Below are 22,855 nucleotides of genomic sequence, written 5' to 3' on the forward strand. Positions count from 1 at the left end.
GAGCAGAGTATTGCGGGAAGTCTTATGTCACCCCTAAGTCTCTGGCTGTTTGCAACCTTATGCTATCTTTTGGATTAATCTCTTGCATTAAGCAGGCCTCTTCCCTCCCTCACTGTGGCATTCCTAGACTCTACAGTTTTGGATGGTTTTGTAACATCTACAGGGGAAAGCCCACATCCATCATTCTAGCCTTCTTGCTCCTCTAAGCTCTGACTGGATCTGACTTCACTTCCAGCCTTCTTGCTCTCCTGCCTCCATGGTGTGAACCCTCGGCTACCTTCACCCACTCTCGCTGCTCAGCATACCTGTGGGCACATCTCACCTACTTCAGGATTCATGCTTCTGTGTGGCCTGTGTGCTCTGAGATATCTACTTCTTTTCCAGGTATGTGTCCATGGTGGTCTCAGAAGCTCCACCCTACCCACTGTTGCCTACCAGTGGAGCTTCTCAGCTCTCTACGAGCTCAGTATCCTCTGAAATTGACATTGTACCTGCCATCAACTCAGCATAGATCAAGTACCTGAAATATCTCATGTTGATGGTGTGTACATTGACCTCATGGAAATTCAGTTTTACCTGCTGGAGAGAGGGAGAAGAGGAAAAGGGAAGGAGAAAGATGGGAAGAAAGATTTTGTGTGTGTTAGTTGCTTAGTTGTGTCTGACTCTTTGCAAACCCATAGACTTTAGCCTGCCAGGCTCCTCTGTCCGTGGGATTTCTCAGGCGAGAATACTGGAGTGGGTTGCCATTTCCTTTTCCAGGAAAGATTTTACCTACCCCCAAATTTATATATTGAGGCCCTAACCACAACTTTTGGTTTTTTGGAATTTGACTGTATTTGGAGATAGGGCCTTGAAAGAAATGATTAAGATAAAACGAGGCTGTTTAGGTGGGCTGTAATCCAGTCTGACTGGTGTCCTTACAAGAAGAGGTAATTAGGCAGACATCTGTAAGCCAAGGAGAGAGGCCTCAGGAGAAACCAAATCTGCCAACACCTTGATTGTGAATTTCCAGCCTCCAGAACTTTGAGAAAATAAATTTCTATTATTTAAGCCACCCAATCTGTAGCATTTTGTTCCAGTAGCCTGAGCAGATTAGTACACTTACTGCCCTCTCTAAATTAGTTCTCCCAAAGCAGAACCATCTCCTACTCATCCAGGTTCCCCAGGGAGTTCACATGCAGAAGCTGTCTCTGGCTTCTGTGGTCACTTGAGATATGGTCATCCAGGGAAAGAGGAGAGAACCAGAGAGAAGAGGCTTGGAGAAGAGGGTGCATCCTCTGTTTACATGGATGGAGGAGGGGAGCAAAGCCAGAGAGGCTGAAGAAGAACCAGGAGAAAGGTCTCAGAAGCTAAGGAAAGGGTTTCAAGAACAACAGGGAGATCATCAACGCCAAGTGCTGCAAAAGGTCAAGCTGGACAAGACATGAGAAAAGGCTTCGGGGTAGGTAGTTAGATGGCAGGTGGGTGAACCCAGGGAAGCAGGGCTGGTTTGGTTGCCAGAGGTGAAAACGAGAGTGAATGGTGAGAGAATGTTGAAATGGCTGTAGACCACAGGTTCTTAGTCTTGACCCTACTGACATGTTGGACTGGTCCTGGCTACGGTGGGATGTTTATCAGTATCCATGGCCTCAGATCATCAGATGTCATTAGCAACCCACCCACCTCCGGCTGTGACAATCCCGAAGGTCTGCAAACATTGCACAACGTTCCCTGGGGGCAACATTGCCCCCCAGGGAGAGGTTGAGAATCACTCTGTACACTGGCCTTCTTCCAAATTAGTTGCCCTGGAGATGCTCCTGTGAAAAAAGGCTGCATGGTCATTGTCAAACACGGGTGGACAATGCTGACGGAAACAGGTTCATCTGTAGGAACGCTCAGAGCCTTATGACATCAAGATGCACTGTAGCTCTCTTTCACACTGTGAAAGACTAGCTTGGAAGCAGGGATACCTGAACATTTTTATAGGACAGTGTTACATGGACCACAAGGAGTGTTCTGGCGAGTATACTTTGGGAGACACTACTACAGACAGTATTTAGGGGAAGAAGTGACCTAACGTGCCCACCATCACTCAGGTAGTCAGCCCTGGAGGGCAGAGGGGGACCTAGACTGTTTCTGCTGTCAATCCCAGCGCTTCCCTCTCCACTGTTCACTAGGAGCTCACAACCCCTGCCGGCCCCATCTCGCAGCACAGGGTGCCTTCACCCCTGACTCCGCATGGGCCAAAGCTGAGATGGTTTCCCTTCACCTCTTCTCAGGCACCCAGAGGGCCTCAGGCTCTCCACAGGTGGGTAACATTTGGGGGTCTCTCCAGCTCATCAAGTCAGGGTGGCTCTTAGGAGTGGGCTCCAGCGGAATCTGTAGGCTCGAAGGACCCGAGCATCTGAGCAGGAAGGCTACGTCCCCACAGGGCTCTCATTTGGATGGGGCACCATCGGGGACTCACGGCATGCTCTGTGACAGGGCTGTTCTGTTTGCCACCAATGTTTACTGAAAGCCTTCTCTGTGGGGTCTCCCTACTTCTCTCCCTTTCGATTCTCTCTTCTAGCAAAGACAGGGGTTCATTTAAGAATCTGTCAGACTCTGCCCAGCAGCACCTTCTGTTTTGTTCTTCCCTCTGCCAAGGGCCAGCCAGAGCCCCATCAAGGCAGTGATGTCAGGGAACAGGCACTGACAATGAATGAATGAGTTCTAAGCCAAAGTTCTGAAAGAAGAGGGGCATCCAGCCTGGATTTTTCTCTCTCTTATCTTATGGGTTGGCTTTTAATGAGGGATTGCTTATTTGCTCTTTGGGAACTTTATTTATTGTGTGTTCTGTGTGGCAAGCACTATTTGAGGACAGAGGGGAAAGCAGTGAGGATGAGGGTTGAGGGCGAGGCAAGGGAAAGTCGAGGTCTTTTGAAAGCATAGATTGCTTCTCAGCAGCTCCCAGGGATGAGCCCTCGGAGAGTCAGGGTTCACTGCTGTAACTTCCCTCCATTATGGACAGAGAGTCCTCTGAAGGCCTCCGCTCTGTGTAGGGGCACCCCAGGGTGACCAGCTCAGAGCACCTGCTTGACTCTGGGTGATGCATTCAAGGTGAGTGCCACTCTGCCTTCTGAGGCAGCACCTCCAGGTTCCTGGCCTGCGGATCAGAGCACCCTGCAGGGAGTCCTAAAACAGGCCTTCTCCCCAGTGTCTCTGTCAGACGCAGAGAGGCAGCTTGACAATTCTCCCATCCATCCGTGACAAGCCATTGGTACCTGTGCCTGGGGTGGACTTCTGATCTCAGCATGGGGCTTACTGATGATCCGAAGTCTGCCGTTCTCACCGAGAGCCAGCGGGACACGGTCAGATCACTGTTTGAACATGACAAAGGGATGATCCGTGCTCATGCTTATCCCGTGGTTTCAAAGGCAGCTGACTAATGTTTAAGAGCGCAGAGACATTACAGAGAACAAACGGTCTGGTGGAGACTAGAAGCGATGGGCACCACCATGATTTGCTACCTAGTAGACAGACTTTATTTTATTTTTTATGGCTCAGGTGCATAGCTTTAAAAGACTCCAAAAGTGTAGGTAAGATTTGGAAAGTCTCAATTGTGCTCCACATTTGTGAATTAGTCCCCTATGCTGGTGACATTTTTGTAAGAAGATGGTCTCCTTGTCATCACCAGATTGTCCCTTAAATTAGTTGAGGCCTGGGGGCCTTAAATGAAAAGCAAGAAATTACAACGCAGCAGATTGAATTTAGGTTCATGTGCTGTGTTTGAAATACATGAGCGGCTGTTGAAAACATAATTTTAAATGAATAGTGGGTTCCTTATGCAGCACCCCCAAATGTCAGATTATTTGCATTGAAAGCCCAGTTTCCACCCAGTTAGTGCTGTGAAAAGAAGGTCTTTCTGTCCCTTAACCATTACCATGGCTCTCTGTCCAGGCCAGCTGGACCTGGCAGGGCCACCCTGGAGCCTGTGCTGATGCCCGTCCACCTGCTGGAAACTATTCCTAAATTCCTAAGTCAGACAAGGCAGATCTAGCCCTTTGGGGTTCCATCCCCCTCTTGGCCATCAGCAAGAGAGGTGCTCAAGGAGGTGTGAGGACTGGAAATCTTTACCAGCCTAGGGCTCAGGATCCTCCCTTTCTTCCTGGTCCGAGTCTCAGGGTGCTTGGAAGGCAACATTAAAGCCTACCGCTTCATCCTGCATTGTCAGTGAGGCTGTGCTTTCTGGGCAAGGGTCCACTCCATCATGCAGCAATTTTTAAGCCTGGATGCATATCAGGGGGCTTCCCGGGTGGTGCCAGTGCACAAGAAAAAGAGATGTGGGTTCAGTCCCTGGGTTGGGAAGATCCCTTGGAGGAGGGCATGGCAACCCACTCCAGTGTTCTTGCCTGGAGAATCCCTAAGGACAGAGGAGCCTGTGGGCTGCAGTCCATAGCGTTGCAAAGAGTCAGACATGACTGAAATGACTTAGCATGCACACATGTGTATTGGGAGCTTTGGAAAAATACTGATGCCCAGGCCCTTACCCCTAGAAAGTTCAATGTAATAGCTCTGGGATGGGTCCTGAGGACTGATTGTGTGTGTATGTTTGTGTGTGTGTATGAGTACATAAGCTTCTCAGTTTATTCTAATGTCCAACCAGAATTAAGAACTGTTGGTTTGAGGGAAAAGGTTATCCATTTTCACTGTTAGAAGCAGGCATATTTTCTTTATTCAGTTTAAGCAATGTGATGGGCAGACAATGCAAAATTAGCTGTGCAGAGAGCAATTTCAAAACTCTAGGCACTTACGACAAAGTGAGCCATGACCTTTTCCCACTGTAGTCAAAATAAGAGAGATGAAAAAGCTCAGGCTTACAGAGGACAAGAATAGGGTCTTTAGGAGCTTGGGCAGGACTAGAAAGTAAGCAGCTTCAGAGCTAGAGGCTTGTAGAGTTGCACACATTTCCTCAAAATCAAATTCATTTATTCCTTCAAATTCACTCACTCTCAGTCATGCACTGCCTATTTCTTAAGTACCTGTTGGTGTCCAACAGTTTAATAGGTTCCAGGGGTGCAAAGATGAATATTTTAAAGTTAGGGGCTCTAGACGTATTGGAAACACAGGAGATTAGGGTTAGTTTTCTTAATCACAGATTCTTGGCTTTTCATCTGGGCAAATGCCAGAACCCAACATCTGCCCTTGAATTTCCCCAGGACGGTGACAACACCACCCCACCCCCAACCACCGCCCCCCCACCACCTTTCTGCCTCACCACTTGCAACATCTTGCTGCTGACGTTTTCTCCAGGACATTTCTGTATGACGATGAGTGGCATATGGGCACCTCTTTGTCAGACACACATCACCCCCAATCCATCCTCCTCCCCATCCTGCCTGACTCATTCGGTGATTCCAGAAAACTCGTATGAATAGCAAGGGTGTGGGGACAGGAGAAACATTTAGAATATATCAAGGTTGAATGCTGGAATACACACACACACACACACACACACACACACACACGCACGCACGCACACGCACACATACATACATATATTCAGTAGATCCAGTACTCAGTCTCCATCCTCCATCTCATGGTTACTTCACACTTACTTGGGTGGTTGGGCTGGGGTTATTACCCTTATTTTAGGAAACAGGAATCTGAGACTCAGATGCTGGCTGGAAAGGATTTTGATCTGGATTCCTCCCCCTGTGGATGGTGGATACATATATATATATCTACCATAGAGATCTATCTATCTATCTATCTATCTATTTATCTATCTATCTATCTATCTATCTATCTATCTAGGATTGGTACCTGAAAGTATTTCCCTCCCCAGCTTGAAGCTCCCCGTTGTAGAGACCCCAGAGCAGCCTTCTCCTTCTCCAAAAGCAACAGAAAAGCCTACCACCTTATGGGCACATCTCAGCCGGCTAACTAGCTGTGACCACAAGAGGGCACCAAAAGAGTTTCCATTACTTCCGCCTGCCTTATTTTTCTGCTGCGTAGTGAATAGGGACACGGTTAGAAAATACCGTGAATTTAGAAAAAGGGATGATGTTGGGAGGTAAGGCTTAAGCCTCAGGTAGAAAACGTGACTGGAGAGCAGAGATGATGCACTTAGTTTCTGCTTTGGTTGGAGAAGTGGGCAAGTGCTACTGGGCAGTGTAGATGTCTGATCACTATCAGGACGACTGTGAGCACGCGCCCGGGGAATGCTTCCATTCTTCCTTAAGAAGCACAGGAAGTTGAAGAGTAACGTATAATATATGAAGGAGGCATTTGTTCACGGAGAGTATTGTAGGACGTTAAGCATGAAGGGTGAGCTGAGGATTAGCAGGACTACGTGGATCACAGGAGGGAGTCTGGATTTTATTTCAAGTGCTGGGAGAATCACTGGGGACATCAAGCCAGGGAGGGAGTGGTGTGACTTGTTCCACTGTCTCCTCTGGAGGACGGGAAGCTGGGGCATGGGCGTGGATACCTCAGAGAGGCCGATTCCGGAGACACTGGGGTGGGGAAGAGAGCACGTGCACGCGGGACCTCTGTGGGAGTCAGAATCTGCAGGATTCACTGGTGGATGGTCAGGGGGATGAGCGAGCGCAGGCCATCAAAGATGACGCTCCCGTCTGGGTCTGGATCTGGATCCGTGCCCTGGCTGGGTGGGTACTTAGTCCCTTAGTCTCTTAGTCGTGGCCAACTCTTTGTGACCCTATGGACTGTAGCCTAGGCTCCTCTGTGCATGGGATTCTCCAGGCAAGAATACTGAAGTGGATTGCCATGCCCTCCTGGAGGGGATCTTCCAAACCCAGGGATCAAACCCAGGTCTCCTGCACTGCAAGCAGGTTCTTTACTGACTGAGCTACTAGAGAAGCCCTGGCTGGGTGGGGGTGAGATTTATTGTGGAGAAGGGCTGTGGGAGGGTGAAGCTGGGCAGAATGTGGGGCTTATGGCTGACCCCTGGGGTTGCAGACAGGGCTGCCAGGTCCTCTGATCAGAAGGTTCTGGGTGGTTCTGGGTGCAGGGAATGGGGGCTGGAGTGTGAGTAAAGGCAGGACAGAAGGTCCGAGGGGCTCATTAGGGGCTAAATGTGGTCATGAGCTGAGGATAAAGAGGCTGAGCGAGGGGTCTTATTGAGAGGAGAGACCTAGCTGGAGGGAGGAGAGGGGTGCAAACAGAGTGAGGCAGGTGGCTGTAGACTGACAGGGAGGTCTCCCCAAGGATAGATGGGGAACCTAGGGAAACCTTCCTGGGGCCCTTTCGATGGGCAGTGTTCTCTGTCCTCCTCCCAGACTGGCCCTTCTGGGGCAGAATAATCTCACATGTAAGCACTTGAAGAGGGGTCCGGAAGCAAAGCTTTGCATCCGCATCTGATTTGTTCTGGATGACCAACCAGGCAGCTTCGGACAGAGCAGGGATCCTTTTGGATGGTGATGAATTCTAACTCAAGTAGGTGCTAAAATGCTGAACCTGCTTATACTTCAGAAAAACAGGGTGTGAGAACAGGAGGCCTAAAAGGAGGAAGCCAGAAGTTATTTCTGGGCCCTGAGATTTGCAGAGTGGCTTCAGAAAAAGGAAGGCAGAGAGTTGTTCTGTTCAGACAGAAAAAAAAAGCCTAAAAAGAAAATAGGATGGGAGATTATGTGGAGATGGGCGTATTAGGGCCTCCTTAAACCAGGCCCTGCTAAAACCTGTCCAGTCAGCAGGAAGGACACATCCATGGGCTGCCCAGGCTCACCCTGTGTGTCTGGTGGAGTCTCTGTTGCTCTCCATTCTGCAGAAGTCTGCTGGCCTTTGTTCCTTAATGTCTGTGGGTGAGGAATAAAATCAAGGTCCCCATCAGAGCCTGGGCCCTGAATGGCCCTCTGAGCTCTTAGCTATCTTGATCCCCTGAGTCAGTGGTGCTGGCCCTACCACTGCAAGGGTGATTTCAATCTGCCCATCTCAGCTCCTTTCTTGGGTGGTTATGGGGCGGCTCCTTGTGTTCTTCCTTTGCCTTATCTTAAATCTGTTGGGGAAAACCACAGTCAGAAATTGGTGACTCAGGCAAGTAAAGAGTCTGTCTGTAATGTAAGAGTCATGGGTTTGATCCCTAGGGGGGAAGATCCTCTGGAGAAGGGAATGGCTACCCACTCCAGTATTCTTGCCTGGAGAATCGCAAGGACAGAGGATCCTGGCAGGCCATAGTCCATAGGATCACAAAGAGTTGGACATGACTGAGCGACTGACACTTTGACTTATCCTGAGAACACTTGGTAAGATGTGAGCAGGAAGCAGACCCCTGGGAAGTGGGAAGTGGATTTAAGGTGCTGTTTCGAGCAGGGAACAGGGACTGGGATAGGGGCTCCAGAGGAGAAAGCAGAGCCACTGGCAGCTTCCTAAGGCGTCAAAAAGCTGGGGTGTCCTCCGTAGGTACCTGGGAGGGCTGTCCTCTCCCTCCTTCTAAGGTCACCTTGAAGCAGGCTGTGTTTTGCCCACCTGAGTGGGACAGAGATGGAGAATGAAGAAGGACAGAGGCATTTTGCACCAGAAGGATGCCCCAGGGACTCTAAATAGCCATCCTGTAGCGATGTCGGCTGCTCCCAAAATAACGGAGTGCACACATCACTGCAAAAGACGTTTTTCAGGAGAATGTCATCTCCGTTCAAGCTAGCTAGGGCCATTGTGTACCCAGAGAGGAAGCAAGATAGATAAATATTTGGGGGAATGAGTGTGTGGGAGAGATGAGCTGTCAGGGCGAGTGAACATTAGGTAGAATGGATTGCGTTTTCTTTCAGCTTTCCCCTAGCTCAGTAACAAGATCGCTCCTGGGTCTGGATTTCCTGGTACGAATCTCTCCAGTGCCATTCATATTCATTGAGTTCCTTCCAATCAGTGTCACCTGGGGAAGGAAAGGTGGGCAGAGAGCAGGGGAGCACATTTCCTCTGGGGAAGCGGGGAGGGAGGTGGGTCTTGCCTTAAAGACTCATGATCTGTCAGTTGTCCCAACATTAGACACAGAGCAGACAGGTGAAGGGAAAGAGTGTGCAAGTCAGTGAAAGTGTCAGCTGCCCAGTCGTGTCTGACTCTTTGGGACCCCGTGGACTGTAGCTCTCCAGGCTCCTCTGTCCATGGGATTCTCCAGACAAGTATGCTGGAGTGGGTAGCCAATCCCTTCTCCAGGAGATCTTCCTGACCCAGGGATCAAACCTGGATCTCCCATGTCATAGGCAGATTCTTTACCGTCTGAGTCACCAGGGCCTGTGCATGTCAAGTGCTCCTTTTATTTAAAGGGCACGAGGAGTCGAGAATGTTTGAGTCAGAGCGTAAGTCTCAGACACATGGGGGATTTCAAACCATTTGTTAATCTTTGTCAGGTAACCTTTTGGATCCTTGCTAACTTTCCTGGCCTGGCTGTTTATTTTCTTGTTGCTGGTGTTTGGTCACTAAGTTGTGTCTGACTCTTCCAAGTGCACCCCGTGGACTGCAGCACACCAGGCTCCTCTGTCCATGGGATTTCCCAGGCAAGAGTACTGGAGTGGTTTCCACTTCTTTCTCCATTGTTTATTTTATTGATGTCTAATTCACACACCATAAAATTCACCCACTGTGCATGTACAATTCAATGAGTTTTAGTAAATGTAGAGCGTTGTACAGCTACCCCTGCAAACCTGTTGCAACACAACATTGTTTTCATCATCTTGTTTCTCTGATTACCTCCCCAGATTATTAAAGGAGATTGTAAGGTTTGGACAAAGCTGCACAGCCATTCTTGGGAGAAGAGTGAACCTAAGCCATGGAGGTGGTGGAGCAGCATGGATGGAAAGGTTCCCTCTGGGAAGGAACAATGTATGTGGACCTCATCGCAGGAATCATCACATCAGCAGTAACTTGGTGAGCTGGGCGGCCTTGTTATTCCCATTTTACAGATGGAGAAAACGGAAGAGGTTGAGTCGCTTGTGCAAAGTGTCACTGCCAGGGAGTGGCTGAGCTGGGATTTGAACCCATACCTGTCTGCCTGCAGAGTCAGCATGCTCAAACTGTTATAGTGGGGGGCATTGAAGACTCCAGTCTAGAGCATAGACTGAACTGTAAGATGATGACCTAAAACGCATCAGATCCTGACTGCACACTCAAAACCTCTAATTCTGTGACTCTTATCCAAGTTGTGTCTATTAAAGAGGAAAATGAGCTTCTGCCCCTAATTGATTCTAATTCTCCTCCACCCCCCGGGCTCACTGTCATTTTGGCCACACTTGGAAAGATGAACACTAACCACTAGACTTTGCTCTCTGAGGATCCTGCTCTGACTCTCAAGCAGGAGAAGGCACCGGATGTCTGGTTCCTTCGCCTGTGCTGAGGAATAAAGGAACCTGAAAATACACTGCCATTTCAAAAAGAGCCTGCCTGCCACAAAGGTAATAGTGTTTGATGATGCCACTATCTTTCTTTCTCCCTTTCAAAATCAATCTTTAGATGGTCGGCCTGAAAACCAGGAGCCACCATCTTCTAAAGGTATGCCAGGGGTTAGAAACAGGATGCTACACAACACTTAGCATGTGAAATATGAGTTATCTGTGCGGGCATTTATGAAAAGAAAGGAAAACCTAACAACAGCCGTCCTGTTGAGTTTTGAAATGTAAATGTTTGCTAATGGTTTGCCGAAGAAGACAGCTTCACTTGGGCTGAGAGCTGTGTGTAAAGAAGCATTAAAATGCATCATTTGCTCAGGGCTAAAAGTCATCAGCTTGTGATATTAATGCCCTTTAAAAAATAATTTGTCGGCATGAAATCAGAGCATGCCTTGTGCAAAGCATTGGCTCTTGTCAATTTCCTCATGGATCTGCTGAATTGTAATTGCATTTAGATCTTGCCCAGAATGAAAGAGTTCTCTCTCTCTCTTTTTATTTTTAATCTCCACCTCTTTGTGTGTGCGTGCATGTGCGTGTGTGCGGGTGTGTGTGTGTCTGCTGGAAGAGAGCCAAGGAGGTTAACTAATTTCATCTAGGGTAAAGGACCCCTGCCCTGCAGGCTGGGAACGTGCTGGTCAATAGATGGTCACAGGTTTTTACTGCTGCTCCTTCTCCATCCTCAGCCCACAGTTTCCCAGTAGGGCTTATGGGGGTGATTGCTGGGAAACGATAAAGGCTTAGGGGCTCCTGTGACGGCATCCACACAGATCGGCTAACTTTATTAAGGCTGCTCTGGCTACAAGTGACAAAAAGCCTCCTCAAACTGGCTGAGGCAGCAACAGAGGACATAGGAGTGTGACTCACGGTGGCCAGGGACCCAGGGACAGGAGGTGAAAGTTTATCACACCTGGAAACAGGCTCAGTGGTACCAAGACTCTTATCTCTCTGGGGAGTGTCTGGATTGGGCTGTGGCCTCAGACTGCTCCTGGCATGGGGGCTGCATGGTGGTGGGGGGTGGAAGGGGGAATAGAGGGGCAGATGAAGAGGTTGATTCTACGGAGCACCACCTCATCTGAAGCAGCCCCACTTCTCCTGCGGCATGCAGTGGAAAATGCCATCTGAGATAACTATTCTGTTATGAAGAAAGAAATTGAAGATGACTGGGGCAGTTAATTCCTTGGCCTCCTCACTGATGCTATGGTTTTGATGCATCAGCCTCCAGGAGATATCCGTGAAAAGCCTTACAGTGACATAATATGAGCAGCAGACACCTGCCACACCAGACGGTCACGTCTCCACTGTGTGGTCATTTGTGCAGCTGCCCCGAGCACCTCTGAGGTGGGGCCCTCCCGTGAAGTGCTAGGGTGACACAGACGAGTCACAGCGTCGGCTATCACGGTGCTTCCTGTCTAGTTGTGATTCTGGAAACCTGCGTGTTCCTAGGGGTGAGGTTTATCACCTAGGGCAGCTAGGATTTTCTGTTTTCTTTCTTAATTTTTTTTTAGCAGATTCCTTAAAATATACCCCCGAGTCAGGGAAGATCCCCTGGAGAAGGGAATGGCTACCCATTCTGGTATTCTTGCTTGGAGAATTCCGTGGATAGAGAAGCCTGGTGGGCTACAGTCTATGGGGTCGCAAAGAGACACGATTAAGCAACTAACCCTTCACTTTCAAAATATGTATACACATGCATTTATTTGATTCATTCTCTCAACACATGTTTATTGAGTGCCTATCAGAAGTTCTCCTATCTGTGGATGGAACAGTGAACAAAATAGAATCCAAGCCTGCCCTCATGGAACGTGTGACCTTGCTGGGGAGATGGTAGCGACTGCTCTGTTTTTGGTCCCATTGGTTAGCTGCTGCCTCTCCCACTCTTCTCACCAGTAACAGAGGACCGGGGTCATTTCCCTCACAAGATCTAGTGTGGATCCTTAGCCAGGAAGTCAGTCCCATAAGTAGATCTGATAGGCTTAAACTAGTGATTCTCAAAGCATGCTCTGGGAACTCCCATGGGTTTCAGAGACCCTTTCAGAGGGATATGTGAGCTCACATGTGTTCTTGTGATAACAGGGAGGTATTTGTCTTTTTCAGTCTTTGTCATAAATGTGCAATGCAGTTATCCAAAATCTACATGGTATGTGGTATCAAAACAGATTGAAGGGAGAAGCAGAGAGATGATAAGCTGTCTTCTATGAAGCCAGCCATTACCGAGACCTGCAAACTCAGAAAACAATGCCATTTCATATCACTAAATTTTGGGGGGAAAATACAGTTTTTATAAAACACCTAATTTATGTTAACATGTTGTAAATTTGGAGAAGGAACTGGCAACCCACTCTGGTACTCTTGCCCTGGAAATCCCATGGACGGAGAAGCCTGGTAGGCTACAGTCCATAGGGTTGCAAAGAGTCAGACATGACTCAGCGACTTCACTTTCACTGCAATAACTTCATTATTATTTTAAAATCATTAATATCTTTTTAAAAAGTCTCACTTTTAATTTCTAATGCAGTAAATACCAATAGATGTAATGGAATAAGCAAAAGCTCTTGAGGATCCTTAATTTTTAAAGTGTGACGTGGTCTTGAGCAAAAAGTCTGACCACTGCTAGTTTAGAGGCAATGGGTATTGTGCATGCACAGTGTAATGATCGTGTAGCAGCAATGGAAGTTATTAAAAAGATATTAAAGGGGGAACGATAGGAAGGCTGAAGAATCAGCCTTGGAAAACCAATATCTCCAGGAAAACTAGGAGACCTGTGGTTTCCAACAGCCTGGTGAGGACAGAGGCATGTGTGCTGGACACAGGTGGACATGAGGTTTACCCTGCTGCTAGAGACTGGAGTCCCGCTGCCATTCTGGAGACCTTGCGTCCCCAGGTCCTGGGTGAGGTCTGGTGTGGGTGCATCTCCTGATGGAGCTGGGGTCACCTGTGCAAGGTCCGGTAGCCTGGAGCCTAGCGGAGTGTGCATGACTCCAGGTTTCTGTAGAGGAAATGGTGCTTTCTTACCCAAGAACGCAGTGTAGAAAGTGATGGGCAGCCAAAACGTCTGACCATTTCCCTTCAGCAGAGCATGTTTCCAAGATTCTGTTTGTTTCCAGAGCGTGTTCCTGGGGCTCTGGGTACCCTCTCTAGACCCTGAGCAGTAGGGGAGCTGTAGATCAGGGCAGTCGTGTGTTACCAATTCTGGTTCCATCTCCCAGGCACTTCTGTCTCTAAGCCTTGGTGGTTTAGGGTTGTCATCTTTGTGTGTGTGTGTGTGACTGGATGAAAAGCAAGGTGCATGGAATACAGAAAAAGGCGAGGAGAATCTTGTACACTCCTGGGTCTGCCTTCTTTCCTAGGTGAGGAGTGGGGAGGAAACAGTATAGTGCAGGAATTAGGAGCTATTTCTAGAAAGAGCAGACTAGGGTCCCAGTCTTGGGTCTGAGCTTTGCTTCCCTAGAGTTTCTGGGCAGGAACCACGTAGTCATGTCAGGGAGCCCTGAGAGGCAGAAGGGAGACAGAAGAGCTTGCTGTACCAGGGCTCTTCATCCACTTAGCAAAGTAGGCATGTTCTATGCCAGCGGTCCCCAACTTTGTTGGCACCAGGGACCAGTGTCATGGAAGAAAATTTTTCCATGGACTGGGCCGAGTGGGGTGAGGTTGGGATAGTTTGGGGATGGTTCAAGTGCGTTACATTTGTTGTGTACTTTACTTCTCTTATTATTACATTGTGATAGATAATGAAATAATGATGCAATTCATCATAATGCAGAATCAGGGGGAGCCCTGAGCTTGTTTTCGGGCAGCTAGATGGTCCCATCTGGGGTGATGGGAGACAGTGACACCTGAAGGGTGTTGCTAAGTACAGGCTTCTCTGTAATCTCATTGCTGTCACTGCAGAAAGCCCTGCTTCACAAAAATCAGATGTTGGAAGTGGAAGCAGGCTTTTCAGTGCTTTTGTGGCAAGCTCAGGATATTCCGCTTTGACTTTAATCTGTGGAGATTTGAAGCTGTCTCAAGCACACCCTAAACCTAACCCTAATCTGCTGTGTGACTTGGTTCCTAACAGGCCACCAACTGATATTGGTCCATGGCCTGGGGGTTGGGAACCCCTGTTCCATGCAGCTGTCTCCACAATGCTCTCTCTCATCTGGTTTTTCTGGTTCAGAGCAACAGGTAGGCTTATGGAGGGGTAGGAAGAATTTGCATGTGGCTTGAGATGTAATGAGCTGTAAGACTCTCTCCCTTTACTGCCACCTGCCAGAGCTTTCCAGCTGCTGCTGCTGCTGCTGCGGCTGCTAAGTCGATTCAGTCGTGTCCGACTCTGTGCGACCCCATAGACGGCAGCCCACCAGGCTCCCCCGTCCTTGGGATTCTGCAGGCAAGAACACTGGAGTGGGTTGCCATTTCCTTCTCCGATGCATGAAAGTGAAAAGTAAAAGTGAAGTCGCTCGGTCGTGTCCGACTCTTCACGACCCCATGGACTGCAGACTACCAGGCTCCTCTATCCATGGGATTTTCCAGGCAAGAGTACTGGAGTGGGGTGCCATTGAGCTTTCCAGGGCCAGTGCTAAATCCCTTGTGGTGATCAGGGAGCTTGGGGTGACCCATTTGTTAGAGTTGGTGATCACGGCAGTTGGAGGTGGGCAGGATGGTGCACCCCCCCTCCTACTAGAAAAAGGCAGTTACTAATAGAAGTCCCAGAAGAAAATCATGGATGAGAGGGTCTCATGGGTGCTGGAACTTGGGGACAGACAGCTCTCAATAGGAGTAGCAAGGCTGTGGGCTACTAGAGGGTGGGCACCTTATCTGACTGCTTCTCTGACACATGGCAGAGTGTCTCACAGGGTGAATGATGGATGAATGGATGGCCACAGCATACAGGGCACCCACCCAGTCAGGCTTCTGGCTCCTGCTTCCCCTCCCAGGACCCTCTCCCTCACCCAGTGAACTTACGCTAATAATACCTGGTGTTCAACCTGCAGGAAATTGCCTACTTAACCAGGAAGCCCATGAAGATGTCCTGCTGAATGTATTCTTTTTCTCAAGGGGGTTTGAGTTTTTAAAGATGATAGTGAAGAGAGGGCAATGCTTTATCCAGGTTGGTAATTTTCTAATGCAATTTTCTCTACCTGTTTCCTCAAGATTTTAACGAATGTTCTGTAAAAGTTTTGATTAAATCTTTTGTCAAGTGAATTTAAAAAACCTTGGCCATATCTGCAGCTCTTTCCTGAAGATTGAAAATGTACATCAGTGTACCAAAGGCTCTGAAACATCTTGTGGTTTAAAAATAACCTGTTTAATTGAAAAAAAAAAAAACAAAACACAACAGTATTCTTGAAGTAGGGTTTACATGCAATAAAATTTGGTCATTTTAAGAGTGCAGTTGAATGAGTTTTGATGAATGTATATGCTTACTAACCAGTAGAACAATCAAGATATAGGACATTTCCATCAGCCCCGAAGGTCACTCATAACCCTTTGTAGTCAATCTGTTTCCCCAGCTCCCAACCCTTGGCAACCAGTGGTTTATTTTTCTTTAACTATAGCTTTGCCTTTTCTAGAGATTCACATCAATAGAATTGACAGTAAGTAGTCTTTTGTGTCTTTGGTTTCCTCCCCTTAGCATAATGCTTTTTGAGGTTCAATCCTGTTGTGTGTGTTGGAAATTTGTTTACTGCCAAGTAGCAGTCCATTGTATGGATGTATCTTTGTTAATCCACCCACCAGCTGATGGACATTTGGGTTATTTCCAGTTTTAGGTGGTTAAAAAGAAAAGTGCTGTGGATATTTGTGTACAAGGGCTCCTGTGGACATACATTTGTTTCTCTTAGGTAAACACTTAGGAGTGGAATTGTTTCATTTTATTTGCTCTTCTAAGAGGAAACGCAGCCCCTCCCCATCTCTGTCATCTCTGGTCTGCCCACAGTGGGGGAGCATCGACTCTGGTCTGGAGCCAGGCTCTGAGTCCCTTCTCGCTGCTTCAGCTCTGAGTCCTCTCTTGCTGCTTCAGCTCTGAGTCCCCTCTCGCTGCTTCAGCTCTGAGTCCCCTCTCGCTGCTTCAGCTCTGAGTCCCTTCTCGCTGTTTCAGAGCCCAGACGGGACGGAGCCTCTGTGGCTGCTGTCACGAACGCCAACATTGTCATCAGCAGATGGTGGAGGAGAGAGGCTAATTGAGAACTCCCGTAGCATAAAAAACAAAAACCAGCCAAAGGAACCCGCAAGGGAAATGACAGCATTATCAGGCAAAATAAAGGAAGCAGCACCTGTCCCTGCCAGAACCGGAGCTGGGCTGCTGGGGAGGTGGCAGCTCCCGGGGGTGAACCTTGTGGGGAGGCGTTTTTCACCCCGCTCCGAGGGAGCTGACAGCTCGTCACAGGATCCCACCGACCTCACCTGAAGAGAAGAAGACTGCAAGCGTTGGACCAGGGCTAGACTTTAAATGCTTAGGGAGCGACCCAACTTCCTTTTGTTTACTGTTGTCAGATTATCATTACAGACTCTTGTGATCAAGCTTGTTGATCAACACAGTAAGAAAAGGCACGTCCTGTATCCCACCCCCTGCTTTGTGTGGAGCGTGTACGTGGCACCACCTGGGATAAGCGTATGTGGGCTGCCAGCTTCTCTGATGTGAGGACTTGGGCTGCGGGAGGCACGTGCCATTTGCAGTCAGAACCAAGAGTTTAGACTCCTTCCCTCCCACTTAGCTCCACTTGGCTCTCAGGCCACGTTAACATCTGGAGAAGAACAGGGAAGAGGCAGCTGTGTTTTGTAGCCGCCTTTCATGGGCATTCTGGGGTTTTGTGAAGAGAGCACAGATTTCTGGACTCAGACAGACCCAGGTTCCTGTCCTGGCCCTGTCACTGGCCAGCTGAGGCCAGGCCTCTCTCCGGTGACTTAGTTTCTTTGTCTTTAGAGTGGTGTTGGGCGGGGAGTATGCCTGCTTCTGTGGTGTTGAGAGCAGTTTGTAAGACACAGCATTTCCTGTGGATAAATGAGTGCCCAGGGGATATCAGGTGGAAATAGGAGATTGTAATCCTGAACTCCTGGGCCTACCCCCGTACATCCTCCCCCCAGCAACAGTGTATACCTGGCCAGGAGGCAAGAGAAAGAGGGGACGGAGGAGAGTGTTTGGGGGAAAAGAACCTGTGGTGAACCCCCTCTTCCAAACACCACACTCAGAATCCTGGAATCCGAAAACCCCAGGCTAAGAAGTTGCCTCAAAGGTCCTTTAGTCAACTGTCCACTCCATGCTGGAGGTGGTTTTTCAAAGTCCATGCTGAATGGCCCTATGACTTTCCCTGGACCGTCTTCAAAACAGAGCAGTGGGTGAGACCAAGGTCCCCATCACTTTCTCATCCTCGACCTTGGGCTAGGTCCTTGTCCGCTCCCTGCCTGGGTTTCCTCATCTGTAAAATAGGAATGCTGACAGTACAGACTTAGGCTGCTGTGAGGATGAGGTGGTCTGTATAAAGGGCCAGAAGTGGCCCTTGGTGAGAGGACCCCCTCAATACACATAACCTTTAAAGACTTGCCTTACTGTGTATGATGTTTTCGGGGATGAAGACTTGATATGGCCAGTGATACCCACACTGCCCCCTGGCACCTCAGGGTAGCTTTTGGTCCAGGAAGGGAAGGTCTCCCTGTTCTACTTGTAATTTCCACTACAGAGAATCTATTTATTATCCTCCTCCTCAGGCTTTCAGTTTTTCGTTTTTGTTTTTTCCTCCCTTAGACAGCGATTATCTGTCCTCAGGGTCTTTTCCTTGGTTACAAGGAACACCTTATACCCAAGAGATTATTATTCAGTTCAGTTCAGTCGTGTCTGACTCTTTGTAACTCCATGGACTGCAGCATGCCAGGCTTCCCTGTCCATCACCAACTCCCAGAGCCTGTTCAAATTCATGTCCATCAGGTCGGTGATGCCATCCAACCATCTCATCCTCTGTTGTCCCCTTCTTCTTCTGCCTTCAATCTTCATCAGGGTCTTTTCAAATGTGTCAGCTCTTCACATCAGGTGGCCAAAGTATTGGAGCTTCCGCTTCAGCATCAGTTCTTCAAATGAATATTCAGAACTGATTTCCTTGAGGATTGACTGGTTTGATCTCCTTGCTGTCCAAGGGACTCTCAAGACCCCAGTTCAAAGGCATTCATTCTTCGGTGCCCAGCTTTCTTTATGATCCAACTCTCACATCCATACATGACTACTGGAAAAATCATAGCCTTGACTAGACGGACCTTTTCTGGCAAAGTAATGTCTCTGCTTTTTAATATGCTATCTAGGTTGGTCATAGCATTTCTTCGAAGAAGCAAGTGTCTTTTAATTTCATGGCTGCAGTCACCATCTTCAGTGATTTTGGAGCCCAAGAAAATAAAGTCTGTCACTGTTTCCATTGTTTCCCCATTTATTTGCCATGAAGTGATGGGACCAGATGCCATGATCTTAGTTTTTTGAATGTTGAGTTTTAAAGCCAACTTTTCCACTTTCCTCTTTCACTTTCATCAAGAGGTCTTTTAATTCCTCTTTGCTTTCTGCCATAAGGGTGGTGTCATCTGCATATATGAGTTTATTGATATTTCTCCTGGTATCTGGATTCCAGCTTGTGCTTCATCTAGCTCGACATTTCACATGATGCCTATTATAGCTCAAAACATATGAAATTGCCATTTTGTATTTCAAGAGCTCCTGAATGTCAGCCAGTTCATATGGTCTCACCTAACATGAAGTTGGGCTTCCCTGGTGGCTCAATTAGTAAAGAATCTCCTGCAATGCAGGAGACCTGGGTTTGATCCCTGGGTTGGGAAAAAACCCTGGAGGAGAGCCTGGCAACCCACTCCAGTATTCTTGCCTGCAGAATCCCCATGGGTGGAGGATCCTGGAGGGCCGCCGTCCATGGGGTTGCAAAGAGCTGGACATTACTAAGCAACTAAACACTGCTGCTGCTGCTAAGTCACTTCAGTTGTGTCCGACTCTGTGTGACCCCATAGACGGCAGCCCACCAGGCTCCCCTGTCCCTGGGATTCTCCAGGCAAGAACACTGGAGTGGGTTGCCATTTCCTTCTCCAATGCATGAAAGAGAAAAGTGAAAGTGCAGTTGCTCAGTTGTGTCCGACTCTTAGCGACCCCATGGACTGCAGCCTACCAGGCTCCTCTGTGCATGGGATTTTCCAGGCAAGAGTACTGGAGTGGGGTGCCATTGCCTTCTCCAAACTAAGCACTGCACAGCATCAAGTCACAGAAGCAGCACTGCCTTTGGGATTTCCTAGTCACTTTGGGCACCTGATTCTGGGCCCTATCCCAGATCTGAGTGGGTGCCCAGGAATCTGCATTCCTAATGGTCCACTGATACAGTGGAAAAGATCCTGGCCTGGGAAACAGGACATCCAGGTTCGAGGAGCCATCCTGTGTCTGGCTGGTCATGCAACCTTGGGCAGGTCACTTTATGTCTCTTGGTCTCAGCTCTGTTACCTCCACACAGAAACCTCCAGAAGATGATCTCTAAGATTACTCCCAACCTTGACCTTCTATGGTTTGTGAAATATTTATTGGGTGTCCATTAGGATCCAAAGGTCACCAAAAATTACAAGGGATTTACACTGGTTGGGGAGATCCAAAGCCATGAGATGGAGCAATATCACATGGAATATAATACAGTATGATGATGGAGGTGATTTCACTCTGGAATCAAGGGTGAACGATAAATGTCCATTACTGACATAGAAACTCATAGGAGGATGGGGCAGGCTTCCTAAAGGAAAGGTGGAGGGACTTCAGCCAGGCTTTGGGCTGAGAGAAGGAAGATCACCTTACTTTCATTTCTCTGGGTATTCCCAGCACACCAGCTCCTAAACTTTCCATAGCCTTGAGTTACTTCATTTTTTCATTTACTTATTCATTCATCTGTCTATTCATTCACTGTATCCATAGATACATGTTGGGTGCTTACATATAGTGAACAAGGTAAATCAGTTCTGGCCTTTATGGAACCTAACCACATAATGGACGGATCCAACAAAAATGAACACACAACTCAAAGCAGGAGATGCGGCACGAATGAAGATAATTGAACTAGGGTGAAACAATAGTGACTGTGGTATCTTGGGCTGGGGGAGGTCAGAAAAGGCTCTCCAAGGACATGACACTGAAGCCGAGATCTGAAAGTCAAGAAGGAGCCCGCAGGATCTTTCAGAGAACAGAGTGCCCTAGCTAGAGAGAACTGCTAATGCAAAGAGTCCGTGGTGGGGATTAACTGGAAGAAAGAAAAGCCAGGTAGTGCGGGGGGAGTGAGGTGGGAGATGGGCGGGTGGTACAGATATATCTGGTGAAGCAGGCAGGGTCAGAATGTAAAGGGTTTCATAAAAAAGGATAAGGATTTTATGGTTTATTCTAAGTGCAACAGGGAACCACTGAATGGCTCTAAGTAGAGGAACATAATTTGACTTATATTTTTGAGAGATCTCTCCAGCTACAGGATGAAGAATGATGGGAAGGAGGCAACAATGAGAATAGGAGGCTGGGTGAGGTTAGTGCCGTGGTCCAGATGAGTGATGGCGATGGTGTAGACTAGAGCAATAGCTGAAGAGTGGGGTGCAGGTGTTAAATACTCAGGGTGGGCAGAGTGGGGTAGAGAGATGCCAAGGTAGGGGAAGGTCTCAGTCTTTAAAGCAGTGTTTCTCAAAGTCTTCTTCCTGTCCTCGAGGGGGATGTTGTGTACGCGCATCAAGAATGTAAACACTTTGTCAGTTCAGCAGTGATTCTCGTCTTGGTTTCCCTTGGAAAGTGAACAGCACATTGTTGCTGGAGGAATGTGGGGGACATGCTCTCCTCTACCGATGGACACAGGATTTTTGTGTCCTGATTATTCTACAAATCCTGACTGTGAGGGAGGGTGGCTGCCCAAGTGATAGGCACCATGTATAACTACAGCCCAATGTGACCTACTGAATGCTCATTCTTGCTATTTTGACCCCCTAAGGACATTTTGATTCCATATTTATAAATAAGATCATTTTAATCGGAATTTAAAAAAAAAACTATTTTTGTCCACACTCTGTGTCTCATATAATCTTAGGTCCATCATCAAAGATCGAACCCAGGCCCTTGACACTGAGAGTGTGGAGTCCTAACTACTGGACTGCTAGGAAATTCCCCAAATTTAGCTTCTTGATCATCTTTCGCTATCCGGTAATATCTGAAAATTTCCAATAATTTGGCTTTCATTTCCATTTCATTATGAGAAGTTCTATTTCCAATATATTGTACAATAAATACATATTTGATTTATTATGCAGGTGTTTTTTTGGACCATTTCAAATGTTAGTTCTTGCCATAATAATTTTATTCTTTTCAGGTCCAGTTTTCTCAGGGTCAATTTTGTAAATCTAAATTTGGTCAAGGAGATAAGACTCTTCAGTTGTATTTTAATTATAAGGAAATTTATCACGTGCAGCTTGAGCTCCTGTCAGTTTTACTTTCTGCCCTTTTTTCCCCAGTTCTAGTCACTATAAATTGAGGAGAGTTAATAGTTGTATTTGTATTCCAGCTCGTCTACGAGGATCTTGCCGGCTATTGTCTCAGGTATACCAGAACTGTTCTTGTACCTCAGCAGTCCCGGTGGGCCACGAGTATCCAGGCCCTGGAGATAGGCTGACCGGTTACAAGCCCCGGCTTCACTGCCTTCAAGCTGGGTGGCCTGGGCCTAGTTTTGTCACCTGAAAATGGGAGTGATGGTGGGAGTGTCCACTACGTAGGTTTCTGCTGCAGTGAGATTCAAAATGATGAATGTACAGCAAGCACTTGTCACTCTGCATCAGTCAATGAACCCCATTCATTGTTCTGGTGAAGGCAGGATCTAACCATGTGTCAGGAAGGCCAGAGTGGGTGCAGGGTATGTCAGCTGCCCCACGTCCCCTTGATATCTTTTTTCTCTCTTTTACTGTCAGTTTCCATCACCCTCAGAAGCCTCTTGGGCTCTCACTCCCATTGAGTTTTTTCCAAATGGGATCTACAACCTGCAACAGAGTCAAGTGGAAATTCTTTAAAGTGCAGACTTCTGTTGAGCTAGAATCTTTTATTTCTGGCCCATAAATCTGCATTTTAACATAGTCCCAGGTGTTTCTGATGCACACTGGGATATGCAAGAGATTTAGACCCTTATCCCTAGATATCCTCTATGGCTGAAGAGTAATCTGCTCTGCCTGTCAGACCAGGTGTCCCACCTTCAAGGTAACCCTGAATTGCTCTCCGCCTAAGGTATTTAGCAATAGCTTCCAACCTGGAAGCACTCAAGAAAGGCCAGAAGAACTTGACTACCTTTCCAGGGCTCCTAGGATCTGAAAGCTACCATCTGTGTCAGATCCATAGGCTTCATCTTACCCATAATTTTAATTGCTGCTGAATAGAAGCAATTCTATCATTGTTAGCTTTCTAAGGTATAGTCCAACAAAATTATCAATGAATGTTCTGGTTTCACATCAATGGTAGTTTATTGAATGGAAAACAAATCAAT

The 22,855-nt window shown here is 47.7% G+C and overlaps 1 long non-coding RNA gene across 2 annotated transcripts in view; it reads left to right on the plus strand.

Annotated features, from left to right (window-relative positions):
- LOC123331364 overlaps positions 1–22,855 on the plus strand; it is a 58,162-nt gene that overhangs the window by 23,862 nt on the left and 11,445 nt on the right. The window contains exons 3-6 of one of the 2 annotated variants that reach the window (XR_006547949.1): positions 236–384; positions 1,158–1,441; positions 2,157–2,287; positions 9,672–10,364. This is a non-coding gene — a long non-coding RNA (uncharacterized LOC123331364). The remainder of the gene's footprint in view (positions 1–235; positions 385–1,157; positions 1,442–2,156; positions 2,288–9,671; positions 10,365–22,855) is intronic. The other variant, XR_006547948.1, reaches the window with a different exon arrangement.

Source organism: Bubalus bubalis, chromosome 23 (assembly GCF_019923935.1).
Source record: "Bubalus bubalis isolate 160015118507 breed Murrah chromosome 23, NDDB_SH_1, whole genome shotgun sequence".
NCBI lineage: Eukaryota > Metazoa > Chordata > Mammalia > Artiodactyla > Bovidae > Bubalus > Bubalus bubalis.